Raw genomic sequence first — 11,164 nt, 5'->3', positions numbered from 1 at the left:
TTCCTGGGAGAGCAGCCCCAGGAGCAATGGGTGACTGAGTTGGACAGGTTGGTCCAGCAGGAGATAGAGCTGGACAATCGTTATCGGGCTCTGCAATGGCACGCAGAGGAGGGATATTTAGGGGAGACAACAGAATGCTCTCCGGAGGGATATGACTTTGGCGGTCCTGGATTTCTGTGGGAGAGCCTTACAGATCTTTTTATGTTTGGCGATGAAGGGGAACCTGACCTTGAGGACCTGAGAGACTATAGAGAGTCTATGCTCGGTCTTGCTGGGGTCTCAGAGCTCAAACCTGATACAGGGGGAGAAGGGAGAGAAGGTGTGTGTTGTCCCTCCCCAACAGTTGGCCAGGGTGGAGGAAGTGGGCTTTTCTCCCCAGCAAAGATCCGTGTACCTGGGAGACAGTACCATCGACATGTCGTCCCAGCAGCCAGATGAGGGAATGGAAAAGGAAGCAGCCGGCTCACCTCCCCAATGGCAGCTACACAGTTTGGGAGTGGAGGAAGCCAGCCTCCTGCCCCAACAGTTAGCCGGAGCAGAGGATGCGGAGTCCCCAGCAGAAGTGCTGGCACAGGGCAGAGTGCTACCAACCTCTGCCCAGCACCGGCAACAACTACAGAGTTCCAGGGAGGCGGGGCAGTCGGCCTCCCTCTCCAACAGTTAGCCGGAACAGATGGTGTGGGGTTTCCAGCAGAAGGGCTGGCAACAGGGCCGAGGACTGCTGGACTCTGCCCTCAACTAACAGAGGATGGATTTCCTGTGAAGGTGGATGGGACTTCAGTCTCCACCTGTATACCCCAGGGATGCTGGGCACTGGGCCCAGATCCCCAACAGCATGACAGAGTGAGCCCAGACACCCTGTCTTCTCTCCAGCGGCAGAAAGGATTCCAGGGAGAAGAGCCAGTCCAGGCCTCTCCCCAGCGGCAGATATGTTCTCTGAGAGAGGCAGAGGTTGGCTGGGTGAGTAATACTCTGTTTGGAACAATTTGTTTGGGGTACTGTGTGGGTACAGGCAGTAGAGGACTGGAACTATGGACTAACTTCGGAGTCAACCCGTCTGGGGTCTCCTCCTGTGTTAGTCTCCTGCCGAAAGGGGAGAAATGTGACAGACCTAGCCAGAACAGAGGCTGTTGGAGAGGACTGTATGCAAGCCTGTTGCCATTTGATTATGGGCCCTGGATTTTCAATGGATTCATTCTGTTGGGACACATCCTGTGAGGAGATGCTGGTGTCATCAACCTGTGTTTATGTTAATTGAATGAGCTAATGACATTGTCCTCTATACAATGTAGGAGACGGGACGACTGCTATAACTGTGTGAAGCTCGGTGACCACAAGTCTGGGCGAAAGGTCATGTCTCAGTCACCTAGGCTGTATAAAGGATTAGATAATTAGCTCATGTTAATTAGGTTACGTTTGTATTGTTAGAGTAATCTTCTCCTGTGTATATAAGACTGTATTCTGGTTCTGAATAAAGTCAGTTCTTGGTAGCAACAAGCAAGTGTCGCCTTGTTTGTGCTCAGAGGATATCTGTATACAGACTGGGAGGAAGTGGTATATGACGGAAGCACTCAAGCGGAGTGTGGGACGTTCCGTGACAGGGACGTTTCTGGCTCTGGGCTTTCTTCCTCCTCGTTGTTGTAATTAGCACGCACTTGCTCTGTCTCCGCCATGTGCTCTTCCCCCACTGCGCCGAACGAGAAGGGGCGGGGAATAGACTAGAAAGAACGTCAGGGGCGGGCGGAGTTTCACGCATGTGCAGTGTATATAAAGCCTAACACGCGTGCATAGTACGTACGATCTGGGAGTGGAGGAAGGAGTATCAGAGGCGCCGATCGTGATAACGAAGGTAACATTTAAACTTGGCCCTATACTGCTTCTAGATTGAGGCCTATATTGGGACAAGATTAGGAGACTTTAGCCTGACATTAGGGTTTGTCTTGTGTATTGCAGATAAAATGGATGGCTTCAATGACTATAATTTCCTCCCACTGTTCATAGACAAATACAGGGAGCTGCCCTGTCTGTGGCAGATCAAACACCCGCAGTATAATCATAAACAAAAGAGGCAGGCAGCGCTGGAGAAACTGCTTGAGTTGGTGAAGCCGGTCGTCCCCATGGCAACCATCCCCTATTTAAAAGCCAAAATTGGTGGCCTGAGGAGCACTTATCTTAGCGAGCGCAAGAAGGTCCAGGATTCCCAGAAATCCAGAGCTGCAGCAGATGACATTTATGTCCCCAGGCTGTGGTACTATGAGAGACTGCGATTTCTGTCAGACCAGACTGAAGTCAGGAAATCCCTCTTAACCCTTCCTTCCACTCTTCCTTCCACCCTATCTTCCACCCCAGCTGAGGCTTCCGATATCCAATCTGGGACTTCCAGCCAGGAAGAAGTGGAGGAGCCCAGCTGGAGCCAGGTATAGCGTTGTTCTACAGATTTCTAGTCAATAAATAAATTATGTTTACTAGATGTTATTATTGATCACTAATTGCTGATTTAATAAAGTGTTTGACATATCAATAAACAATAGTGGGCAAAAATAATTGGACAAGAATGAAAAATGCTGGGCTCAGAATGATAATCTGTTATATTTGTTAACATTCAATTTGCAACAGTCATGAGCTGAAAATTGTGTTTGATTGATGAAGAAAAAACTAAAACTATGACCGTTTTTCATACACAGGAAGACCTCAGCCAGGAGGAGGCTGTGGAATGTGGCACACAGGAGGAGGCTGTGGAATGTGGCAGCCAGGAGGAGGCGGGGTTAGTGGCAGCCAGGAGGAGGCGGGGCTAAGTGGCAGCCAGGAGAAGGCCAGGCCCAGTAGGAGCCTGACAGAATCACAGGTCCCTCCCCTCCACCTTCCAAACAAAAGACCCAGGAAGGGGAGTCACGTGCAGGATTCAGCACTCAGGCTGATTCAGGAGGCTTCTGCGTCCCTCAGAGTCTTCCCCACTCGTGAAGAGGCCTTTGCCTGCATGGCTGCCACAAAACTGCAGGGCATGCAGGAGGGCCAACGCCTCATGTGTGAGGAAATAATTTATCAAACCTTAAATTAAGGGGTTGAGGGGCGAAATCACACCCAATACCCACCTGAGTGAGTTGCATCATCCTCCTCCTCCTCCTGCCACAACTCCACCACCACAGACACAGCGTGGAAGGAAGAGTGAAAGGAAGACCAGAGAGTGATGGCCTGGGTTCAGTCTGATCTGACAAAACATGCAGGCTCTTGTATGACCACAGCCTGGGGACATACATGTCATCTGCTGCTGTTCATGATTCTCTTGGACTTCTAGACCTGATTGAACTCCCTTAGATAAGGACTCCTCAGGCCACCAATTTTGCAAGAAAATAATTGTTGTGTGCCCTGGGGGCCAAAGGCTTCAACAATTTCTGCTATCTCTCCAGCGTTGCCTCCCTCTTTCTTTGGTTATGAGCCCTTAATAAATGTTTGGTTTGTTTTATTATACTCCCCTAAGTGTGTTTTCCTTCTAAAAGGACAGTTTGTTTGTGAGGAGGCAGGTACATTTTAAAAATAGAATGTGAAATTAACAAGAGACACCAACACCAAGCAATCTCCTTGAGATTAAATAATACAAGATAATAATGGTGTTGTGGTAACTTGACACACAAAACACACCCAAAACTATTCTGGAGTAAACAAAACTAAAAAAATAAGAATAAAACACAAGATCAGGATTTTAAAAAATAACTAAAAAACAAATTAAAGCTAAAAACATCCCAAAAATAGTATTTTATCGGCAGATGTGACAAATAAAAATATTATATTGAGGAAATCACAATAAGTAATAAAGAAAGAAGTCTGTGAGAAGTCTGTGTGAATGAGCAGCAAAACTACTTCATTCTTTAAAACATTGCAGCGTGATGAAAGTGCTATATCCATTCCGAACGCTAATTTTACCAGACTGAGCAGTTCCATCTCAGAAATTATTCTGAGCATGCGTGGCACTTTGTGCGTCGGAATTGTCCACACACGGTCGGAATTGACGCGATCGGATTTTGTTGTTGGAAAAATGTATAGCCTGCTCTCAAACTTTGTGTGTCGGAAAAAGTCAGATGGAGCCCACACACGGTCGGAATTTCCAAAAACAATCTCCGATCGCACATTTTCTGTCGGAAAATCCGATCGTGTGTACGGGGCATAACAAACATAAACATTTTGCTCGCATTTTTTTTTTTGAGTTGTTGGCAGGGGAAGGTTATGTATATTGACAGATAGACACTTAAATTTTCCCTAACAACTTATACTCATTTATACATACCTCACCATTTTTTGTGGAAATATGATGCCATAAAGCTACAGACACTATTTTATATAACTATTTATCTCTCTATATAGATATATGTCTATATCTACATATATCTACAGTATCTCACAAAAGTGAGTACACCCCTCACATTTTTGTAAATATTTTATTATATCTTTTTATGTGACAACACTGAAGAAATTACACTTTGCTACAATGTAAAGTAGTGAGTATACACCTTGTATAACAGTGTAAATTTGCTGTCCCCTCAAAATAACTCAACACACAGCCATTAATGTCTAAACCGCTGGCAACAAAAGTGAGTACACCCCTAAGTGAAAATGTCCAATTTGGGCCCAATTAGCCATTTTCCCTCCCCGGTGTCATGTGACACATTAGTGTTACAAGGTCTCAGGTGTGAACGGGGAGCAGGTGTGTTAAATTTGGTGTTATCGCTCTCACTCTCTCATACTGGTCACTGGAAGTTCAACATGGCACCTCATGGCAAAGAACTCTCTGAGGCTCTGATAAAAAGAATTGTTGCTCTACATAAAGATGGCCTAGGCTATAAGAAGATTGCCAAGACCCTGAAACTGAGCTGCAGCATGGTGGCCAAGACCATGCAGCGGTTTAACAGGACAAGTTCCACTCAGAACAGGCCTCGATATGGTCAACCAAAGAAGTTGAGTGCACGTGCTCAGCGTCACATCCAGAGGTTGTCTTTGGGAAATAGACTTATGAGTGCTGTCAGCATTTCTGCAGAGGTTTAAGGGGTGGGGGTCAGGCTGTCAGTGCTCTGACCACTGCATGAAATTGGTCTGCATAGCTGTCATCCCAGAAGGAAGCCTCTTCTGAAGATGATGCACAAGAAAGCCCGCAAACAGTTTACTGAAGACAAGCAGACTAAGGACATGGATTACTGGAACCATGTCCTGTGGTCTGATGGGACCAAGATAAACTTATTTGGTTCAGATGGTGTCAAGCGTGTGTGGCGGCAACCAGGTGAGGAGCACAAAGATAAGCGTGTCTTGCCTACAATCAAGCATGGTGGTGGGAGTGTCATGGTCTGGGGCTGCATGAGTGCTGCTGGCCCTGGGGAGCTACAGTTCATTGAGGGAAACATGAATGCCAACATGTACTGTGACATACTGAAGCAGAGCATGATCCCTTCCCTTCGGAGACTGGGCCCCAGGGCAGTATTCCAACATTATAACGACCCCAAACACACCTCCAAGACGACCACTGCCTTGCTAAAGAGGCTGAGGGTAAAGGTGATGGACTGGCCAAGCATGTCTCCAGACCTAAACCCTATTGAGCATCTGTGGGGCATCCTCAAACGGAAGGTGGAGGAGCGCAAGGTCTCTAAAATCCACCATCTCCGTGATGTCATGATGGAGGAGTGGAAGAGGACTCCAGTGGCAACCTGTGAAGCTCTGGCGAACTCCATGACCAAGAGGGTTAAGGCAGTGCTGGAAAATAATGGTGGCCACACTAAATATTGACACTTTGGGCCCAATTTTCACTTAGGGGTGTACTCACTTTTGTTGACAGCGGTTTAGACATTAATGGCTGTGTGTTGAGTTATTTTGAGGGGACAGCAAATTTACACTGTTATACAAGCTGTACACTCACTACTTTACATTGTAGCAAAGTGTAATTTCTTCAGTGTTGTCACATGAAAAGATAGAATAAGAGAGCGCATGCGTGGCAGCGTCCAAGATGGCCGCTTAGCCCGGGAGCTCCGCGCCACCCCGATCTAACGCCGTCCATAGCGGCGGTGCAAGCCCTCGTTTTAGCCCGGCACTTGTCACTGCAGCTTGGGGACACCTCCAGCCACACCTAGATGTCCTTTTCTGCCCCCAGGCGGAACCTCATTGACGCCCTGAACGGATCCCAGGAGTGGCCCGGCCATCCCAAAATGGCGGCCGTCTCCTCACAAGGCCTGCCCTGCCTGTCTGAATCCATCGCAGATCAGGATCAAGGGGCCCTCCCGTCCTCACAAGCATCGGATGCCACAGTGAGTACTCTCCCGGGGTTCCCCTCTCCAGCATCCACTGAATCTCTATTAAGGAGGACATTTGGAGGGGCAGCTCTCACTCCTCAGCAGGATCTGCCTCACAGTCCGGACTCCTGGGACATACAGGCCAGGGATCTCCCTCCCTCCCCTACTGATTTCCCCTCCATGATAGCTGCTTTTTACCAGATGCTATCAAAAGGCCTGTCCCACACAGCTACACAGATCATTGCTTCCATACATGCAGATTTGCAGCAGATTGGTGCCAGAATTGAAGTGATCGAACAGAAATCTGATCAGGCCATCCTGAGAATTAACCAAAATACTTCCAGAATCCAGGATCTTCAGGACCAACTGGAATCCGCCACCTCTAAAATAGATGACCTAGAGAACAGGTCGAGACGTTACAACTTTCGTCTCAGGGGGCTCCCCGAATCCGTTAAAGACACCCACATGGCAGTCCAGGACTTCATCAAGAGTTTAATCCCCAATATTCCGGCTCACCGCTTAGAGCTCGACAGAGCCCACAGGGCGCTAGAACCACCTCGTTCCGATGGTCTGCCACGAGACATCATCGTGAAACCGCATTTCTATGCAGTTAAGGAAGAAGTGATGAAGCTCTCCAGGTCAGCAGAGAAACTGATGTTCCAAGGCCATCAGGTCCAAATCTTCGCTGATATATCCCCATATACCGTACAAAAAAGAAGAGCCCTGAAACCACTTCTACAAGTCCTGGCGAGCAAAGAGATCACTTACAGATGGGCCTTCCCGCTGAGATTGAACTTCTCATACCGCAACAAACCATACAATTTTTCAACGTTTCACGACGGGGAACGACTTCTCCTTCATCTGGGTCTGATTACTCAGGACGTCCCACAGTCTTCTGCCTCTCGAGGAGCATCGTCTGTCAAGAGAACATCCCCCACCAGCCCAGTGTCGCCAGTGTGGCCGAAACAGCTTTCCAAGCAATCGAAAGAATCCTTTCCCCCATGATTGGGCCTGCAGCATCATCAGTCTCTATTTTTGATCCTCCCCTGGGTCTGTGTCGACGACCGACCTGATGTCAGTTTTTTGGTGACTTTCCTCTTCTGAGTTCTCCCCAGGACTTCCTTTCGGATCCCTACGGGTCCAGATTTTCCGGGGAAAATGTTGTACTGTTCCGTTTTCAAAAAGGGTTTTTTTTTGTTTTTTCTTTTTTTCTTCTCTCCCAAATATTCGACGCTTTTTGATCACTACTACTATGTGATAGCAGGGCTTGCATTGCATTGTTTATGTACTGCCACGATTTCAATCAGAGGCGGTGTTGACCGGAGTGGTCATAGTGCGCCTCTCTCTGGCTCCGATAGCTGAACCCTTGTTCACTCACCTATCTGACCCAGACCCTCTCGACCCTTGGGTCGCAGAATTTTTGCTTTGTTTTGGGTTCCGGTCCAGGCAGGGGGGGTCCCTCGCTGGTCCGTGGGGATTTGGGTAATTTTCTGATGCAATATCTAATGGTTCGTTTTTTCACTCCTCTCTACCTTTTTTCTCTGCTCTTCTTTCCTTTCTCCTTTCCTCCCCCCCTCCCCCCTCCTCTTCTGCAGCTACAGGTTCTCGCTGGATCTCCCGTTTGCCGTAACACAGATCGAGCCCGTCATGTTGCTGGGGATGTCTCCTATCTGCCAGGGACAATTAGGACATCAGGTGAGAATTACAAATACTTAGCACCACACTCATTGCTTCCCCATGACTGACTCCACGCCACTGAATGGGACACTTAAGATTCTCTCCCACAATGTACAGGGTCTTAATTCCCCTGTGAAGAGACGCAAAATACTGCAACAGCTTCACACTCTGAAGGCTGATGTAGTATTGCTCCAGGAAACTCATTTCCCCGCCTCCTATCAGCCTAAATTCCTTCACAAAAGCTTCATGAACTTCCACTTAGCTAATGCTGACAACAAAACAAGGGGAGTGGCAGTCTGCTTCTCCAACAGAACTCAATTCGTGCACCCGAACACCATCAATGATCCAGAGGGACGTTACATACTAGTGTCAGGTATGATTAATGGTGAGGCCTACACGTTTGTCTCATATTATACCCCTAACACACGCCAGGACCTCTTTTTTGACACCACACTCAAGGTACTTAAGCCGCATTTCGTTGGCACAGTAATATTGGGGGGAGACTCCAATACCCCATTTGACTACTCCTCTGACAAATCAAACCCCCTGCAGCCCAAATCAAAATGCCCCCTAAACGTAGCCTCCGGGTGGCGCAAATAGTACAATCTTTTGGCCTGATTGATATCTGGAGGGAAATGAACCCCCAAACTAGAGACTACACACACTACTCGGTCCCCCACCACACCTTCTCTGGGATTGACCATATATTTGTCCCACCACACATAATCCCAAGAGTAACCTCCTCCAAAATATATGACACTCCACTATCCGACCACTCGATAATGTCTATGTCGCTCAGGGGCGGGTCGGGGGTGAAGGGTTCCTTTCAATGGTGCCTTAATGAAACTCTCCTAAGCAACCCAACCCACTGCACGCTCCTAGACAAAGCTCTTTCCGACTACTTTATTGAGAATGACACGGGGTCAGTCTCCCCGGGTTGTCTTTGGGCAGCACACAAGGCGGTGATGAGAGGCAGGCTCTTACAACTCTCCTCTCAACTCAAAAAGGAAAGCAGGGCGGAAGTTTCGCGACTCACAGCAGACTTCCACTTGCTGAGCAAAGCCCACAAACAACACCCTACACCGGATAATCTGGCCAAACTTGACTCAGTTCGAGTGAAACTCAACCTTTCTCTTACTACCTCCGCGGAGAAACACTTACGGTGGTCCGGCGCGCGTTTCTATTACCAATCGGATAGGATAGGTGCTAAGTTAGCTGCCAAACTTAGCCCGAGGATCCGTACCTTGGCATTTCCCAAAATTCGTGCCTCGTCGGGCAATCTGACGCAAAATCCAACCATCATTATGAAATCATTCCATGATTTTTACTCACATCTTTATGAGAAAGTACCCCACACACATTCCAAGGCCAGAGATCGGTTTCTCCAAGACATTAACCTGCCTCACCTACAGCAAACACATCGCGATCTGCTAGACGCCCCCTTCTCCTCCGAGGAAATCCTAGATATCATTAAATCCTTGAAAATGAATTCCGCCCCGGGTCCAGACGGTTTTTCGGTATGTTATTATAAGAAGTTTGGCCCTCGTCTGGCTCCTTACATGGCCCGGTTCTTCAACACCCTCCGGGATGGAGCCCCTCTCCCTAGCGATTTAAACTCGGCTTTTATCTCGGTCATACCTAAACAGGGTAAAGACCCAAGCGAGGTGGGCAGCTACCGCCCTATTTCGTTAATCAATAACGATCTCAAAATAATGACTAAAATACTGGCAAACAGGATGTCTAACTTTATTGCTAATTATATACATAGGGACCAAGTGGGCTTCATCCCGGGGAGACAGGGACCGGACCAGGTTCGCAGAGCTATCGATTTGATTTCCCTTCTGCAGTCCCAGTGGGACGGAGGCCCTGCTCAAGAGGGCTTCTTGCTGTCACTGGATCTGCACAAGGCCTTTGACTCCGTGTCATGGCCCTACCTTTTTGACATTCTAGAACGCTGGGGGTTTGGCGACGGTTTTCGCACGATAATTCACACACTATATTCCTCACCCTCAGCACAGGTGTGACTAATGGGCCATTACTCGGAACCCTTCAATATTCGTAGGGGAACTAGACAGGGTTGTCCCCTTTCACCCTTGATTTTCGCTATTGCGATCGAGACACTGGCTATAGCTATCAGATCGAACGAGAACATCAAGGGAGTGAAATGTGGTCCTGACATTCACAAATGCACCCTATTTGCTGACGACATGCTCTTGTTCCTCACTGCTCCTCTCACATCCACACCAAATGTCCTCAGACTTCTGAGAGACTTCGGTCTCGTCTCTGGTCTTCAGGTGAACGTGACCAAATCTGTGGCCCTCAATGTTTCGGTCCCGGTACCTCTCATAGATCAACTCCGATCACACTTTCCCTTCACATGGGCTAGCGACTCAATCCCCTATTTGGGCATCAAGCTGACGAAAAACATTGGTGACTTATATGCTGCTAACTACCCCCCCATGCTCCGCTCTCTAGAGCTGGACCTACAGAAATGGTCGAGGGAGGGCCTGTCATGGTTAGGTAGACTCAACGCAGTCAAAATGACTCTCCTGCCACGCCTTTTATACCTGTTTCGCTCACTTCCTATACCGATTAAAAAATCTGTCTTGACCAAATTTAAGTCCGGGGTGATTAGGTTTGTCTGGGGGGACAGAGGTCATCGCTTTGCTAAAGAAATTTTGTTTAGGCTTCGGTCGCAAGGGGGCCTGGGTCTACCAAACTTGTGGCTATATTACCAGGCAGCACAGCTAGCACAGTTCTCAGCCATCTACACTAAAATCTGCAGGCCAGATTGGATCTCCATTGAGAGACAAGCAGTACCACATTTCACACTCGATTTCTTAACATGGAGACCTCCCAAACATAGACCGGCCATCTTAGCCCCCACATTGTCTCACTCCCTAGCCCTCTGCGACCAATTGCATATCCACGCCATCTTGATTTCCCCCTTAAGGCCTCTCACACATCTGTTTCACAATCCTGATTTTCCCCCTGGGATGAACATACATGCATTTCATTGGTGGCTGAACAAAGGACTTTTCCGGATAGGCCATTTCTTTACACCCAATGGCCCCATTTCATTAGGCCATTGTTTGAGTACATTGGAAATGCCTTCCTCGGAAAAGTTTCGACTTTCGCAAATATGACACTTTCTTCACTCACTCTGTACTGATAAGATGAACACTCCTAAGGCCACGATGTATGAGCTATGGTGCTCT

This window comes from Aquarana catesbeiana, linkage group LG05, assembly GCF_042186555.1.
Source record: "Aquarana catesbeiana isolate 2022-GZ linkage group LG05, ASM4218655v1, whole genome shotgun sequence".
Taxonomy (NCBI): domain Eukaryota; kingdom Metazoa; phylum Chordata; class Amphibia; order Anura; family Ranidae; genus Aquarana; species Aquarana catesbeiana.
Note: the sequence above shows the minus strand (reverse complement) of the source record.